Here is a 19,051-nt window from a genome sequence, read left to right as displayed (position 1 = left end):
AATCTCCCCTGGGTTCAGAATGAATTAGAATGGGTAAGATGTTTATCATTGTAGCCAATAGCGGCATAAATAGAAGCAGAATTTGAATCATAATTGAAAAAGGCGTTCAGTGAAGTGAAATGGGAGTGATGTAACCTTATAAGGAAAAGATAGATATCAGACTTAAATTTGCAAGTGGAAAGACATGGGAATTCCTTATTCCAGTTTGTTACTGTTAACAATTCAAGACTAATGGGATGGATGATAGCAGGTTGTAAAGCATGGAGACTGCAGTCAGGCTGCTAGGTTCAAATCCCAGATCTGCTACTTGTTAGCTTCGGAACCATGGGTTAGTTATTTTATATTTTGTAAATTTCTAAAGGAAGAATAGCTGACAACCTGCTGTCTGTTGCTACGTAATATAACCAACCCAAAACTTGTTGCCCTAAAACAAAGAGCATTTATTCTTGTTCACAGTTACCTGGTTTCTTTAGATATATTTTATGGTCTCAACTCCGGGATTCTTCTGGTCTCGGTTGGGCTTATCCATGGGTCTACAGTCTGAGTACAGCATCCATGCTCTTAAACCACTATGCCATATGGCTTCACAAGCATAAATTATATCACCTGCTGCTCTTGGCTTGGTTCTCTTACATATTTTGAGGTTAACTGGATGGAAGCTACTCTAGATAGTTTGACTGCGACAGATCTCCTTTATGTGGTCTCTCAACTACCAGGAGGTTAGCTCAGGCTTATGGCAGGAGCCATCTGAGAGAGAGACAGCAGAAATATGCAAGTTGTGGCAAGATCTCAGAACTGGTACAACATCACTTCCTCTGCATTCTATTGGCCAATGCAAATCAGATCAACTCAAATTCAGAGTTTAGGAAAACAGACTTTACTGCTTGACAGAAGAACCTACAATGTTATACTAAATGGGCAGTTATAGGACTATCTGGGTGAAAGGGTATTTTGCATTCAATTTATCACAATGGACATAATAATAGTACTTACTACCTAGTGTTATTTTGAGGATTAAACGTGTTATTTTATGCAAAGCCCTTAGCATAGTTTCTGACAGATGTGCAGTGTTATTTAAGAGTTTGTTTGTTTTTATTATCCTGATATCTTAATAGACCCAGACAGGACAACAGTTTGTCACCTTCTTAGCATGGGGAACAATGTTATTATCATGATTTTTTAAGTCATATCTTAAAATTTGAGCCAAAGAGTGCACCCATTGTTACAACACATCATTGCTTTCCAGTATTTAAAACTGTAGGAGAGGCAAGAGTTCTAACCTCTAGTTTTATTTGTATCAGTGCATTGCTATGACTTCTGGCAAGATACCTGATATGCGCAGGCTTCTGCTTCCTCACTGTAAAGCAAGGTTTGGACTTCATGATCTTAAGTGTCTCCTAACTGCTAACCACTAATGAATCCTGAGAAGAATATTCTTCCCAATTTTATTCCAACAGCTAATGGGAAAGGGTGAGTCTTCTTACTGCATTGACAAAAAATTGCTTTTAACGAAAAAGAATGCCAGATGGAACTGGGCTGCTGAGAATAACCAGGAACTTAGAGTGAATTGTCAAAAACAAGTTGACCTAAAACAATTTTCTCAAGGTCTAAGTGTTGGAAAGAATAAATTGGTCAAAAAAATCATCTAATACAGATTTTTCATTTTAGTAATTTTGATGCACTTGAAGAAGTTTTGTTAGCTTTCATGAGTAATTAAGCTTTTTTGTCATTTTATTCTCCACGATTTTCAGGGGAACAAAGGTTCGTTTTCTTTTTCGTTTCTAATTCATATAGTCAATTATGTCTGCTCTGCTCATTTGTCTTAAAGTTAATTATTCTAAAAATCAATGTTTCCAACTGCCAGTTAACATTATTTATAATTTTGAAATTTGTTATAATTCTTAGAACTTTTATCCATATTTTTTATGTTATACTTCTTACTACATAATTTCACTTTTTAAAATGTTTAGATTCATTTTCAGCCAGTGATGTTAACTTCATTTACTTAATCCTATTTTGTGTTCCATTTTGGTTGCACATTTCTTATGTATTTCAGCAAATTTTACAGAGCAGCATTTTTACTACTCAAGGTTGCTGTCAGATTGAAGCTGTAATGAAAAACATGTAAAGTCTCAGTGTGGCTTCTCAGACAGCTATAAGCTTAGGCTAAAATTTGTTGACCTAACAATGAATAAATGTTTCATGGGTAAAACTCTTGATAGCAATTGGCTCTGGGCCCCTAGTAACTTCACTGAAGAAAGCTAGGAAAAGAAATATATGCTAGCTTTTCTGATCCAGTTAATCACTACATTAACTTTATAGTTGAAAGCCTTCATGACTGAAATGAAAAATGCAGAATGTTCTAAGTCAATGTGGTGATTAACACAACTTCAACCATATCCAGTAACTTTATTCTTCAGAATCATCTTTTGCCACATCACGTCTTTAATTCTGCAGATTCCTTGGAACACACAATTGTTACAAAAGAGCAAATGACTAATTAAAACAGATTTAGACTAGGTCGGTTTGAGCAATTTGGTACAAAATCATAAAAGTATTGCTAAATCAGAAAAGCAAACATAATGGGATGAAAATGCATCATAAATTGAAAACAGAAGTTTAAAAAACTGGAGAAAAATCTTCTAAATCCTGAAAAAGGAAAAAACAAACCATTACAGTTCTAAACACCTTCCACATTATTTCCACATTAATAATACATGAATAACCAATTATAGAAGAATAGTCATGTTTTATCATTTTTTACTAGTTTGGTTTTAGGCAAATTGTTTTTGACCAAATTGGAAGCTAACAAATAGAAGAAGTGATTTGAGCCAATACCCTTTAAATGTGCTAGGGTGATTCATGGTGCTATTTTCAACAGACAGAATTTGATCTGGGTTTATTGACACAATTTATCTCAAACTCTTCAACTTCTTGCTCTTTGGTTCTAGAATTTCTTTTTCAGTTCTGACCTCCCCACATGTGTCTGATGTTGGAATTCTCATCGCTGGCCTCTGCTTTCATTTACATCTAGTGAGAACTAGACCAGGTTTTCAGCTTTCTGCTTTCATCATTCGTTTTGTTCATTAGGTCCTTTTCCTTTCTTTGGAACCAAAATGGTCCAGGATGCTCACCAAGGCTTCTCCCCCTTGTTATCTCTAGTAGTCACCCTTTAAGATGAGGCTGCCATCTAAGGGATTCCCACAGTTCTCTCTGGCTCTTGTAACCAAGTCAGGGACTCAGGGACTCAGGGACTCCAAAATCTGTCTCCTAGCTTCTTATGGGGCAGACATTCTTATTTCTTCCCTCAGATCCACAAGGGTATACCAATTGGAAGCCATGCTGGTATTATATGAACCACCCTTCCTGATCTTAAGGTAAGATCTTACCTATCTTTTATCTTACCTCCAATAAGGTAAGATAAAGGAGTAAACACACCTTAACAAACTGGGTCAGATTTTCTTTACCTAGTATTTGGAAGACTGTTGTTGATATGGTTTGGCTGTGTCCCCACTCAAATGTCATCTTGAATTTCCACGTGTTGTGAGAGGGACCCAGTGGGAGGTAATTGAATCATGGGAGCAGGTCTTTTCCATGCTGCTCTTGTGGTAGTGAATAAGTCTCAAGAGATTTGATGATTTTAAAAACAGGAGTTTCCCTACACAAGCTCTCTTCTCTCGTCTTCCACCATGTGAGATGTGCCTGAAATCTTGTCCTTCTGCCATTGAGTGGCTTCTCCAGCCACATGGAACTGTAAGTCCAATAAACCTCTTTCTTTTGTAAGTTGGCCGGTCTTAGGTATGTCTTTATCAGCAGCATGAAAGTGGACTAATACAGTTGTCATCTTTGTAAGTGACTAGAATGTCATGTAAGTCAGATGCTGAGGCTGGGAAGGCATTTTGTATCATGTCAACCAGTAAGTCAGAGAAAGCTAGCTGTTGCTTGTAACCTCAGAAAGATATTTTATTCTTTGTTAAGCAATATTCCTTCATGATTAATCAATGTTGAACAGTTTGACATTTATTGCTAGCCAACAGAGGCCAATTCTCATTGAACTGTAAACAATGTGTATATCCACAGCTTAGCGACCTTTTCCTGTTTAGTATATTCATGTGCACAGTAACAAATTAAATACCTACAATTGTTTGTGTACTTTTAAAAAAACTGTGGTGAAGGCCGAAGAACTACCTATTCAGTACTATGCTGACTAATGGGGTGACAGGTTCAATCATACCTCAAACCTCACCATCAAACAATATACTTTTGTAACAAACCTGTGTATGTTTCCCTTGATTCTAAAATAAAACTTGAAAGAGAAAAAAAATCAGTAAAATAACAGAATTTACTATCTTAACCATTTTAAGCATATAGTTCATTACTAACTTAACCATTTTAAAGCACATAGTTCAGTAGTGTTCATATATTCACAATGTTATGCAAGCAATCTTCAAAATTCTTTTGATTTCGCAAATTAAACAACAGCTCCCTAGTCTCTCTTTCCCCTCCCCTGAGAAACCACCATTCTACTTTCTGTCTTTATGAATGTGACTACTCTAAGTACCTGATATAAGTGGAATCATATGTCATATAGTATTTGTCTATTGTGATTTGCTTATTGCTTTTAACATAATGTCTTCAAAGTTCATTCATGTTGTAGCATGTGCCAGGATGTCCTTCATTGTTAAGGCTGAATAATATTCCATTGTATGTATGTACCACATTTTCTTTATCCATCCATTTATCAATGGATACTGGATTGCTTCATTTCTTGGCTATTGTGATCAATGCTGCAATGAACATGGGCATACAGATAGAAGGCGAATGTTTAAATGGAAAGAGGATAAAAGGATACATAGAGGAAACTAGAGACAATAAACAGAGATTCCTGATCCCTTTCCTGCTCCTAGCTATCATCATCTATTGCGATCCACTTACATTTCTGTTCTTGAGTTATGTGAGTCACCTCTGCATTTATATAGAATAAATTCTCCTTTTTTGCCTAAGATAGCTCAGACTGGTTTCTCTTATTTACAGCCAGAGTCTTGACTAATATATGGTTAGGAGAAAATCTCTGCAAATAAAGACAAGTCCAACTCATGACAAATATTTCTTTTATTCTGTAAATAAGAAATAAGATAAAATTTCACTGTCAACAAAGAAATTACAAACTGCAAGAACCATCATAAGGTGGAACTTTTGCAACCTCCCAGACCTTTAATAAGAAGCTGAGAAAAGGAGGAAAAATTCCTTCATGAGACCCAAGAGGAAGGTTAATGACATTTTAGATTTGGTTATTCTTTTTGTTTTGCTTTTGCTTCAATTTTTTACTGTCTCCCTGCAAAACCAGAACTGTCCAACAGGGATTGAATTTCCTGTGGACAGTTTGTCTTTCATAAGCTTCACAGAACAAAATTAACCAGCAACGGAAAAATAAGATGACATTACTATTTTTGCAAGTTTAAAATCGTTCTGCCAAGTATCTGTTGTATGTCTCATTTTTTTTTCTTAATCCCTTGGCTTCAACTTCTTTGAAATTACTGCTATAAGGGTTAAGATAATACATATTACTAGTATCCCGGCATCCAAACAGAAGAGTTTTTCTCATCCCACATTTCATAGAAGCAGTTGAAACAAAAACAAATTGCCACATAGCCTCTCTCTTATCCCTGTCTTGTGGTTTTCATAAAGATGTTAGCTTGGAAATTTCATCAAGTCTGAAAGATACCAAGTGATCTTTTCTTCCAAAAAAAATTGGTAGTAAACCTCTCTTCAAAAAAAATTTAATTTCTATATTTATTTGACCCAGTCTTCTATCCATTTTCTCCAAAGTAATTTCAGTATTCAGACCTTGACTCCTAACTCCCACAAAATTCTTTGTGTTTCTGCCTCTTCCTTTCCCATCACTCCTCTCAATAATTTTCTCAAATAACCTGCTTCTTTTTCTCATCATACTTTGGCCTTGTATTTTTTTAACCTGCTTTCTCTTTTTTTCCACGCTGTCTGGATAGTTTTATTTTAAAAACTTGATTTCTAAGGGATGGTGCTAAAGAGAAGATATGCGACAAAGACAGAGGGGAAAGGGATATAATTTTAAATGCTTCTGAGTACCCATGCTGGTGTTCTCCCTCTGTGCTAAGACACAGCAACCTGAATTTATGGCATGCTTAGAGTTTCGTACTGAAAAAGCATAAAGACCTATAGAAAACCCCTCCAAAAACCTCCTAAAAAAAATCTGCACATGTTGACATAGTTGAATGATGTTAGCAGCCAAATCATGCATTGGGAGAGAAATTAACATTTAAATAACATAAACATCCAGGAGAACTGTACTCCTGCAAACTTTCTTTACATTGGAATCCTTGTCTGGCTAAACTTCTTATACTAAATCAAGGTAAGAAAATATAACATGGGATCAAATAACTTCTCCTAAATGAGTTTTCTCCATGCTACTCACTGAGGAATTATTAAAGATTTAAAAGTTAAATTGACTTTTGGCTGTATACAGATTAATTTAATTCAACAATAAAATGTCCTAGTTATATTTTTGTATATATTCATGCTCTTTCAAGGTCAGAAAAAAATAAAAGTTTTGTGTGGCTTTTAAAAATAGCTGCCTAAATAATATAAAATTGCTTCAACTGATTTTAAAAAAAACATTCCATGCTGGAGCAGTGGCTCAGGCCTATAATCCTAGCACTTTGGGAGGCCAAGGCAGGAGGATTGCTTGAGTCTAGGAGTTTGAGACCAGCCTGTGCAACATGACAAGACCTTGTCTCTACACAAAATTGAAAACTAGTATTTTTTTAAAGAACCCATTTCATGTCTGCAATTGATGACATATTGTCCAGTCAATAGTTCCCATTTAGCATGAACATGTAGAAGCAGATGCTGAATCTCAGCCATCATAGCTTCTGTCAAAGCTAAAATGTATAGTAAAACTATAAAATTTATTATTCAAATATTTATCAATGCCTATTTTGCGCATTGTCACTAAAAACTGATAGGGAAGGAATCCATTCAAGACATAGACAACTTCTCCCAAGGAACTCATTAGCTTAGTTGGAGAGATTGAATATACATTCACAAAAGAATTATTAAAAATACAACATACAACCTGATAAGTGTAAAAATGTCAAATGAAAATTGCAAACAAAAATTCCTATTGAGATTCACACAAGGGAAACAGTCATTGACATGGGTGGACGGGAGAGTCCAGAGGAGGTGCAAGGCTGAGCTTGGAATAGTTTGCGGGGATCAGGGAAGCAGGAACTCAGAGCAGGGCATTACAGGTGCATGACTGTGGGATGGAGAATATGATCAGAGACAAAAACAAAATCATTCCCATCCTGCTTGAGGGGAGAGAAAAAAGAATAGAGCAGTGTGTCTAGACAGGAGAGTTATCAAGAGAAAAAAAAAAACAACTCATCTGACTTCTCCAATAAGGATGAAAAAAAGCTTTTCAACTAGCGAACCAGCTGCAGAGACACTAGGGTTCTCATACGGCTATGTCTTACACAGAAGAAGAAATAGATATCTGCCTAACTAAAGCAACCTTAATGACTTTCAACAAATATTACAGAAACTCGTATGTATATTCAGAGTTTCTAAGCTAAAGAGAGAGACATTTAACAGAAAATGAAAGTGAAATAAAGCAAATACCCCTGTAGTTTATCTGTGGCAATTTTCTTTAAGGAAATACACATACATTGAATATGTTTCTTTGACTATGCACAAACACACACACACGTCCAAGTAGAGTATAAATAAAGATTATACTGCTGGTATTTTACTTGTTGTTTTGAAACATAAGATTAAGATTTGTGAGTAGAACTTTAAAGTTCAAAAATCAATGAGCAAAATTTAATCAGTAAGAGAGTTGAAAAATAATTTTTGTGCACCTTTATTAAAGATTAGGCTTAAGACTGCCCTCACAAAGCACAAAGAAGAGTATTTCCTAGACCTGATGCACTTTATTCTCATAAAGATCTTCTCAGATTAGATTATGCATGCACCTAAGGGGATGTGGTTGTGTGCTGGTGCAGGATGCCATGAGATAAATGCACCACATCTTCCTGGAGTTACAATTTTATCTAATGATTTGGAAGTAGGGCAAGTTAAGTAATTTAATAGTAAGTAATTGAAGACATAGTTTTTATATTAAAGCACATACAGAAAAATTATACTGCAGAATACAAAATGCTCTTGAAATTTCATGAGAAAATATGAGGCGTCAAATAAATTTCCTACATGGTTGGTTGCAAGGAATTTCCCACATAGCAAGAGAAACAAAGAAGGCTACTTAACAGAGTTTCAAGCTAGTTTACTCTCCTTACTTTGGGAGAAATTTTTACAGTATAATTGCCCTAGTAGATTATTTTTTCCATACTTACGTAGCCTGCTTTTTAGTTAATCTTATTATTTAAATAGTTGAAAGATAATCGATCATGTAAGGTTGTTTTCCAGTTTTTAAGGACAAGTTTAGTAACCCATTCTAACTTTATGCATGCCTCTGGGGCTTCAGGCTGGTGACAATACCTCCAATCCCATCTCCATCCCGTTGAGTTGGTCCTGAGTCCCAAACAATGCTTCCTAGGGCTGTGGGTAATGCCAGACAATCAGTTCAGTCTGCACCATTAACCTCCAGGGATTAGTAGCTCTCTGTGCAATTGAATGTTCCCAGATTAGTCCCTGTGGTGAGCCACCTGCCAGGACTCAGCACTTCACAGGCAAAGCTAAGAAGCTAGTAAAAGATTTAAAGCTCAAACTTGAGCTGAGCAATCAGGATATCTTTCTCCCACAATTTACAGCTACTGTGGCATGACCTAATTTCTTATTCCCCATTTTTTTTTTTTAACTTTTGAGGTTTGATTTACCTGATAGAATTTGTTTCACAAAAATTAATGGAAGAAACATCAATTTTCCTATCATAAAATTGGAAAGCATACTGCAATCCAACATAACCTTTAAGCTTTCGTTAAATTCCCATATGTTAACACTTGATACATATTAAAATAAGAGCTCTTAGAGTTTTGCAAGTAAGGGCTACCTTTCATTTGTTTGATGGAAACAGCCAGCCAGTAGCAGAAAAGCATATGGGGAGATCCACACTCTACGTGGTGTGCACACGAAGTATACAGATCGTAAAACGTAGGATTGACTCATTGTAAGTTGACATATTGATGTATAAAGTGGTATAAGGTTATCAATTTGTATCCTGAAAAGGGGATAAGTGTTTTGCTATAAAATGAGATAGAGTAGGAGGGAACAAATGGAACCTATTCATGCCTGAAACAACTAAAACAGACAAAATATATGATAAAACCATTTTGAAGACACTAGATATCTGGTAACTAAGGGCAATAAACCCAGAGAGATGAGAAGCAAGTGAGATGTGCTCTGATTTCCCCAGTGTAGTGGCTTAATTGTTTGGGGAAACCATGGTGCATGGAGAGTAACCTCGGGTAAAACCTGTCAACTCTCTGAGAAGACAGAGATGAAAATGTGAGGAAAACAAAATGGCTAGATTTTGCCAGAGAGAATATTGGCAAAAAGAGATCTACAGAGAGAAAAAACTCCGGAGACCTTGAAGGGTCCTCCTCAAATATTCAGCAGAGTACCAGTCAGTGCACATGTATGGGGAAACTCCTCATGGATGGGTAGAATCATCCCAGAGGATTACAGAGAGCAATGTTCAGTGTTCACACAGACCAAGAACAGTTCCTGTTTCCGTCACCCAGACTGGAAAAACATAATTCATGGCACATTGGGTAGAGTGATTCAAAAGGGTCTTGCTTCAGTAATGGGAAATGATTATCCCTATGCTGAATGCTGACCTGCTCCTACATTTAGTAGATTGTAAATCTTCTTTTTAAAATTCTTAAAAGAAAGACCTGGATGGATCAAACTATTTCTTAGTAACCAATTGTTTATAAGAATACAAAAATATCTTGCATTGAACAAAGTAATATTCACAATATCTTGCATCCAATCAAAGAGTAAAAGGCATACAAAGATGCAGGAAAATATAATCCATAATGAGGAGAAAAGCCAATTAAAACCAATCCAGAACTGACACAGATATTAGAACTAGCTAACAATGACATTAAAACAGTAATTATAACAGTATTATTGATGGTGATAAAAAAAGGCACAAATTGGACATCTAAGGGCAAAAACTACAAAATCTGAAATAAACAGTGCTCTGGATGGAATTAATGGTAGATCAGACGTCATAGAAAACTAATGAATTTGAAGGCATAGTAATAGAAACTATCCAAACTAAAACTAATAAAAATATAAAAGAACATTAATGATTTGTACAATTTCAAGCAGCCCAATGTTAAGTTTCCCTAAAACACAGTAAAAATATTTGAAGAACTAATGGCTTAAAGATGTTCAAAAAAATTTTTTTAAGAAAACTATAAGCACTTAGATTCAAGAAGTTCAATTCACTCCAAGCACAAGACATTTGAAGAAAACCATACCAAAGTACTTTATAGTCAAATTATTTTTAAAAACTTATGATAAAAAAATCTTAATAGCAACTGGAGAAAAAAATCCTTATATGCAGAGGAATAAAGATCAGAATAATAGCATATGTCTCATCAAAAACAATGCAAGAAAAAAGGGGGAAGTGAAAAATCATTAAAGTACTGATGGTAAAAGCAAATACAAAAAACCTACCAATCAAGGGTTCTACACTTAGAAAAAATACATTTCATGCAAATCAAAACCACAATGAGATACCATCTCACACCAGTTAGAATGGCAATCATTAAAAAGTCAGGAAACAACAGATGCTGGAGAGGATGTGGAGAAATAGGAACACTTTTACACTGTTGGTGGGACTGTAAACTAGTTCAGCCATTGTGGAAGTCAGTGTGGCGAATCCTCAGGGATCTAGAACTAGAAATACCATTTGACCCAGCCATCCCATTACTGGGCATATGCCCAAGGATTATAAATCATGCTGCTATAAAGACACAGGCACACGTATGTTTATTGCGGCACTATTCACAATAGCAAAGACTTGGAACCAACCCAAATGTCCAACAATGATAGACTGGATTAAGAAAATGTGGCATATATACACCATGGAATACTATGCAGCCATAAAAAATGATGAGTTCATGTCCTTTGTAGGGACATGGATCAAGCTAGAAACCATCATTCTCAGCAAACTATCACAAGGACAAAAAAACCAAACACCGCATGTTCTCACTCATAGGTGGGAATTGAACAATGAGAACACATGGACACAGGAAGGGGAACATCACACACTGGGGCCTTTTGTGGGGTGGGGGGAAGGGGGAGGGATAGCATTAGGAGATATACCTAATGTTGCATGACAAGTTAATGGGTGCAGCACACCAACATGGCACATATATACATACGTAACTAACCTGCATGTTGTGCACATGTACCCTAAAACTTAAAGTATAATAATAAAAAAAAAGAAAAAATACATTTCAAAAACAAAGGTAAAATAAACATTGATTTTTGGCTATACAAAAGCTGAAAGAATTCACCAGTAGATTTACACCAAATATATTTTAAATAAAGTACTCTAGGAAGAAGAAAAATAACATCAGTTAGAATAGTAACTACATGGGTAAATATAAAAAGTTTTAATATTTAAATTTCTTTAAAAGGTAATTGGCTATGTCAACAAAAATAATAATATTTTATTGAGAGTTTATAACACACATTAATGAAATATATAACAGCAGTAGCATAGGGGAAATGTAACTACACTATTGAAAAATTATTCTACATGAAGTAATATAATCTCACTTGAAGGTACACTATAATCAATGAGAGATATATAATATAAATCCTAAAGCATCAACTAAAATAGCAAAAACTTATGGTTAATAAGCCAACAGAAGAGATAAAATAGAATGAAATATTCAATTACTCTAAAACGAGGCTGAAATAGTGAATAAAGAACAAATGGAACAAATAGAAATGAAATAACAGGATGATAGACTTAACTCTAATGATGTCAATCATCATATTAAATTTAAATGTTCTTAACACTCAGATCAAAAGGCAGAGATTGTCAGATTGAAAAACTTGAAGAAGAGAGAGTACTTCCTAATTCACTTTATGAGGATAGCATTATCCAGATACCAAACTCAGACAAAGACATTGGGGAAAAAACTATAAACTAGTATTTCTTATGAAAAAAACATTAGTGAATCAAATTCTAAAGTATATAAAAAGTAATTATAGGCTTTATGCCAGGAAGGCAAGTTTGGCTTAACATTCAACAATCAATCAATGTAATTCTCCATGTTAACAAATTTAAAAAGTAAAGCCTGATCATTCCATAGACACAGGAAAAACATTTGACATAATCCAGCATTCATGCCTGGTAAATATTCTCAAAAAACTAAGGATGGAAGACTTCATCAACTGTACAAAAGGTAAAAATCTACAGTTAACTTCATACTTTATGATGAAAGATGTAATGCTATCTTTTCCCCTAAAACAACGGAGAAAATAAGGGTGTCTACTCTTCCATTCAGCATTGAATTAGAGAGTTGTAGCCTGTGGAATAATGCGAGAAAAAGAAATAAAAGCAGTGGAAAGTAACCTAGGAAAAGAAAATGAAATATGTTTTGTTCATAGATGACATGATCACCTTGGAAAATGTGATGAAATCTACACATAAGCTACTAGAACTAGTAAGTGAATTTGGCAAGTTTGCAGGATGTAAGATTAAAGTAAAATATTAATTGTATTTCTAAGCATTCTGTTTGAGTCAGAGGAGAATGTTTTGTAAAACATGACAAACTGATTCTGAGTTCATATAGAAATACAAATAGCCCAGAACAGCCAAAACAACTTTGAAAAAGAACAAAGTTGACAAGCCAGAACTATCTGATTTCAAGACTTTATTATATGCTCCACTTATTTATTATGCTCCACCTCCTTGAGAGACAGTAGCTACATAAATAATTTGGAATTCTTCGGAGTCAGAGATTTGCTTCTTCTATCCACTAATTTATTTATTTATTCATATCTGTGTGGGTCCATTAATATTTATTTTATAGTCTGGGTTATAAACCAATACAACTTTATTTTGTTGCTCAAATTGTTCCAGCTTTGGTCATTGAGAGCTCTTTCAAGACTTTATTATATAATTTATTTCAAGACTTTATTATTATAAGTTTAAAATCTTAGCTGAGCATGGTGGCACATGCCTGTAGTCCTAGTTACTTGGGAGGCTGAGGCAGGAGGATTGCCTGAGCTCAGAATTTGAGGCTGTAGGGAGCTATGATTGTACCATTGCACCCCAGACTGGGTGACAGAAAGAGACCCCATCTCTAATGAATAAGTAAATGAATAAAAATTGCAGTAATTAAGACAATGTGTATATTAGTCTGTTTTCACACTGCTGATAAAGACATACCTGAGACTCAGCAATTTACAAAAGAAAGAGCTTTAACTGGACTTACAGTTCCACATGGCTGGGGAAGCCTCATAGTCATAGCAGAAGGCAAGGAGGAGAAAGTCCCATCTTCCATGGATGGCAACAGGCAAAGAGAGAATGAGGAAGACGCAAAAAAGCAGAAACCCCTGAAAAAACCATCAGATCTCGTGAGACTTTTTCACTACCATGAGAACAATATGGGGGAAACCACCCCCATGATTCAATTATCGCCCACTGGGTCCCTCCCACAACATGTGGGAATTATGGGAGTACAATTCAAGATGAGCTTTGGGTGAGGACACAGCTAAACAGTATCAATGTGGTATCAGTGTCATGAGAGACAAATAGATAAAATGGGAAAGAATACAGGCCACAAACAGACCCACACATATATGGACTGCTTATTTTTGACAAAGGTGCAAAAAAAATTCAGTGGGGAAAGAATAGCTTTAAAAAATGCTGTTGTAAAAACCTGTTATCCATATGCCAACATAAATAAATAAATACCAATGCATACACAATCTAATTTATATAAAAATTAATCCCAAATGGATCATAGACATAAATATAAAACCTAAAACTGTAAAACTTGTATAAGAAAACATACGAGAAAGCCTTTGTGACCTTGGGTTAGGCAAATAAAAAAATTAAAAATTGATAAATTAGACTTTATCTAAATTTAAAACCTCTGTTCTTAAAGACATTGCTAATTGGATGAAAAGATAATTTTCTACTGGAACAAAATATTTGCAAGTATATGTCTGATAATAGGCTTGCACCCAGCACATACAAAGAAATCTCAAAACTCAAAAGTAAGAAATCAACCCAATAAACAACTGAGCAAAAGATTTAAACAGACACTTGTCCAAAGAGTGCATGAAGACAAATAATTTTAAGTAGGCACATAAAAATATATATAGCATTATATATATTTATATAATATATATATTTTATATATTATATATAATTTTTATATAATATATATTTTATATATTATATATAATTTATATATAATATATAATATATATAATATATATATTATATATTATATATAAATTATATATATTATATATAAAATGAATTATATATATTATATAAAATGAATTATATATATTATATAAAATGAATTATATATATTATATATATAAAATGAATTATATATATTATATATATAAAATGAATTATATATATTATATATAATGAATTATATATATTATATATAATGAATTATATATATTATATATAATGAATTATATATATTATATATAATGAATTATATATATTATATATCAAATGAATTATATATATTATATATCAAATGAATTATATATATTATATATCAAATGAATTATATATATTATATATCAAATGAATTATATATATTATATATCAAATGAATTATATATATTATATATCAAATGAATTATATATATTATATATAAAATGAATTATATATATTATATATAAAATGAATTATATATATTATATATAAAATGAATTATATATATTATATATATAATGAGAGAAATTATTAGTCATTAGAGAAATGCAAATTAAACCACAAAGATATGCCGTTATATACCTTTTGGAATGACTAAAATTAATAGGACGGATTATAAACAGTGTTAATAAGGTTGGAGAAACAAACTTCTATACACGGATGGTAGGAATTTTACATAATATCACTACTTTGAAAAACAGTTTGTCCATTTCTAAAAAGAAAAAAATTAAACATACGACGACCATATGGACCAGCTATTCCACTCCTAGGCAGTTACCCAAGAAGAAGGAAAGCCTATGTCCTTATAGAAAGTTGTACTTGAATAAACACCCGAATACCCATCAACCGATGAATGGACAAACAAATCATGGAGTATATATCCATACAATGGAATATTACTCTATAATTAGGCTGAATGAAAGGAACCTTACTAAGAAAATACATACTATATGATTCCATTTCTTTAAAACTATGGAAAATGTAAACTAATCTATACTGATAGATCAGTGGTTGTCTGAGGGAGGATGGGAGGGTGGCAGGTGGAAGGGATTACAAAGGGCATAAGAAAACTCTTACAGATGAAGAACATGTTCATTATGTTATTGTGGTAATAGTTCCATAGGTTTCTACATATGTCAAAACTTATTAAATATGTTCAGTTGATTTTATCCCAATTATAAATCTTTTTTTATTAAGAGAGAATAAATCAACCCTACAGGGGTACAGTTCTACCTGTTAAAAATAGTTTTCTGTCCTTGGATGCTGTGAATCAGACATATCCATTTGGCTCTATCACTGTTGGCTTCCTAAAAGCATGGTGCCCCTGTCCACATGGTGAAAGGATAGAGACAGAACAACCCTGCTCCATATGGATATTGTACAATTCTAAGTGGAATTGTAGAACTCCACTTAGTAGAATTTGTAAGCAAAAAACATATAGCACATTAGGAGTCATTAAATTCCACAGGTCTTTATTTTTCTTTTTTTTTTTTGACTTAAAGTATTTTTATGTATTTTTTTCTTTTTATTATTATTATTATTATTTTTATTATACTTTAAGTTTTAGGGTACATGTGCACAACGTGCAGGTTAGTTACATATGTATACATGTGCCATGTTGGTGTGCTGCACCCATTAACTCGTCATTTAACATTAGGTATATCTCCTAATGCTATACCTACCCCCTCCCCCCACCCCTATTTTTCAAAAGCAAATGTTTAGGACATAAGAGTAGCTGTTGCTTTATTTTAGTAGATTTTTAAATAAATACATGGCAGTAGCTCAGGGTAACACCTGCCAGTGTAGCAAAGACCAACAGTTTAATTTGAGTCACCAGAGTAGCACAAGCAATTTCAGTACTTTATCCTCAATGCAGAAGTCATTTATTGCCCTTTGCAGGGCAATAAATTGATTTTTCTACCTTTAAAAGATGTTTTACTTAAATTGTGCAAACGTGATTTACAACAATTAGCGACAGTGTAGTTCTTAGACATTGGAGCCAGCTCAATATGGGCAACACGCAAACTACAATTTCTAACCCCACAGAAGAAAATGATTCCAAAATTTTATATCAACTTTTATATTTTTTGGTTTTCCTTCTAGTATATAATACAAAAATATTTTTAATATAAAATATTTACAATTTTTCTAATATATGTGAAATGTATTTGAAAAAATAAATGTTGATATTTAATCCTGTTATTGTGGGTATCAATTTTAGCACGTTTATTTTTTTCATCCTATTATTGCAACCCTAGAATGCTAACTGGCAAAGAGATACACTCCAACTGTTACGCTCTGGCATTGCAAAAGGCATTACCCAGAGTATCTTGCTGAATTATGGCACCTGTAATGTCAGCAGAAGATATCTAAAGACTCCATAATTTGGGACTTATTTTTAAAGATACCTCATAGATTGCTTTCTGCTTGTTAATGACATGCTGAGGACTATGACATGACATGATCGTCACCATACAAACATGAAATTGCCTACTGCTGCTTGAAAGTGCACAATAAAATTTTTTTCCTTGGATTAAACATTGAGCTCTCCATAGGGTAAAATACTTTTAAACTTCATTTTAATCATTAAGGTTTTTAAGTTTATTTTAAAATTTATCCTTATGGGATTTTTAGTTTATTTTTATTTGGTTTATTATTTATTTTAGTTAATTTAGTTTTGTTTTATATTTATAGAAAAATTGGAAGATAGAGAGCCCATATACCCACAAAGCAAGTTTCCCCCATTGTTAAATTAGCACCTTACGTTAGTGAACAGATTGTACATTTGTTACAATTAATGAACCAATACTGATACATTACTATTAACTGAAGTCCATACTTTATTCATATAGCCTTAGATTTTACCAAATGTCCTGGTTCTGTTTCAGGATCCCATCCAGGATGCTACTTTGCATTCAACCATCTACCTCTTTAGGCTTCTGTTAGCTGTGACAGTTTCTTAGATTTACCTTGTTTTTTGGTATTTTACACATGTTACTCCATTGGACTTCTTTGATGTTTTTCTAATTACACTGGAGTTACAGATTCTTTGGAGGATGACCCAGAGATAAAATGCCATCCTCATCACACCGTATCGTGGTTATGCGCTATCAACATAATTTACCACTCTTTTTTTTTGAGACGGAGTCTCTCTCTGTCTCCCAGGCTGGAGTGCGGTGGCGCGATCTCCGCTCACTGCAAGCTCCGCTTCCCGGGTTCCCGCCATTCTCCTGCCTCAGCCTCCGGAGTAGCTGGGACTACAGGCGCCCGCCACCAAGCCTGGCCATTTTTTTTGTATTTTTTTAGTAGAGACGGGGTTTCACCGTGTTAGCCAGGATAGTCTTGATCTTCTGACCTCGTGAGCCGCCTGTCTCAGCCTTCCAAAGGGCTGGGGTTACAGGCGTGAGCCACCGCGCCCGGCCGATTTACCACTCTTGATGTTCACCACCTGGCTGAGGTAGTGCTTGACAGTTTTTTCCGTTTTAAAGTTTAATCTTTTTTCCTCCTTTTCATAATGGAATGAAGAAAATTCAGTCACTGTGCACCTAATGAGTGGGGAGTTATGCTCCACCTCCTTGAGAGACAGTAGCTACATAAATAATTTGGAATTCTTCGAAGTCAGAGATTTGCTTCTATCCACTAATTTATTTATTTATTCATATCTGTGTGGGTCCATTAATATTTATTTTATAGTCTAGGTTATAAACCAATACAACTTTATTTTGTTGCTCAAATTGTTCCAGCTGTGGTCATTGAGAGCTCTTTCAGTTGGTCCTGTCTCACTTTAATATACTCCCATAATTATGGGTTTGTGGGGCTTTAAAAAAAAATCCTTATTTTCTAGCACTATAAGATGCTCCAGGATTATCTTATATATTTTTTGTTGTAGTCTGGAATCATTTCTTCATAATGACATTTTCTCCTTTTATTGGAGAATGTTAGAAACCACGATCAAGAGCTTGATGTGCTTGTTGATACTGGAGTGTCATTGATTCTTGGCCCTGTCAACTGACCAGATCAAGGAACTACATGTGTATAAGCTAAGGTATGTATACGCATATATATAGATTTATATATATTGTGTATGTAACTATCTGTATCCGTATTAAGCTACACGTGAGTTCATTCTGATGTTCTCCACTCTGGCAACACACATCACTGCGGCCTCCCACCCTTGCTTATCTTTAGACTCCCATTACGGTGTCAAGTAACCTGGCTCACATCATACACCATCCACTTGGTTAGTTGCTTACTTTCAGTATATGTGAACAGTGGCATCAGAATTATTAACCTGTACCTTAGTTTCTTGTGCCTTCGGCCTTACTGACTTTTCTCATTTCCAAAGCTACTTAGGTAGGCACCGTTTCCTCCACCCCCTTCAGTAAGGTTGTTTCATATGTTTAGAATACAATTAAGTGGTTATCACATTCTGCATTCTATCCTGGGTTCCCCAAACCTCCTAAATTCATTTTCATATTTGCAGCATCAGGGTTCACTCTTTGTGCTGTAAAGTACTTTGGATTTTGACAAATGCATTGTGTGACAGTATCCACCATTACAGTGTAGTATTCTACACCAGATATAATACTGCATAGTATAATATTGTACAGTAA

The 19,051-nt window shown here is 34.3% G+C and overlaps 1 long non-coding RNA gene across 1 annotated transcript in view; it reads left to right on the top strand.

Moving 5' to 3' along the window:
* The first annotated feature begins 2,904 nt into the window (after positions 1–2,904).
* Positions 2,905–19,051, top strand: part of LOC129529455 (uncharacterized) — a 64,053-nt gene continuing 47,906 nt past the window's right edge. Inside the window, exons 1-2 of the long non-coding RNA XR_008674960.2 lie at positions 2,905–3,377; positions 18,328–18,483. This is a non-coding gene — a long non-coding RNA (uncharacterized lncRNA). The remainder of the gene's footprint in view (positions 3,378–18,327; positions 18,484–19,051) is intronic.

Source organism: Gorilla gorilla, chromosome 1, assembly GCF_029281585.2.
Source record: "Gorilla gorilla gorilla isolate KB3781 chromosome 1, NHGRI_mGorGor1-v2.1_pri, whole genome shotgun sequence".
In the NCBI taxonomy this organism is placed as follows: domain Eukaryota; kingdom Metazoa; phylum Chordata; class Mammalia; order Primates; family Hominidae; genus Gorilla; species Gorilla gorilla.
Note: the sequence above shows the minus strand (reverse complement) of the source record. Positions and strands in the feature narration are given on the sequence as shown.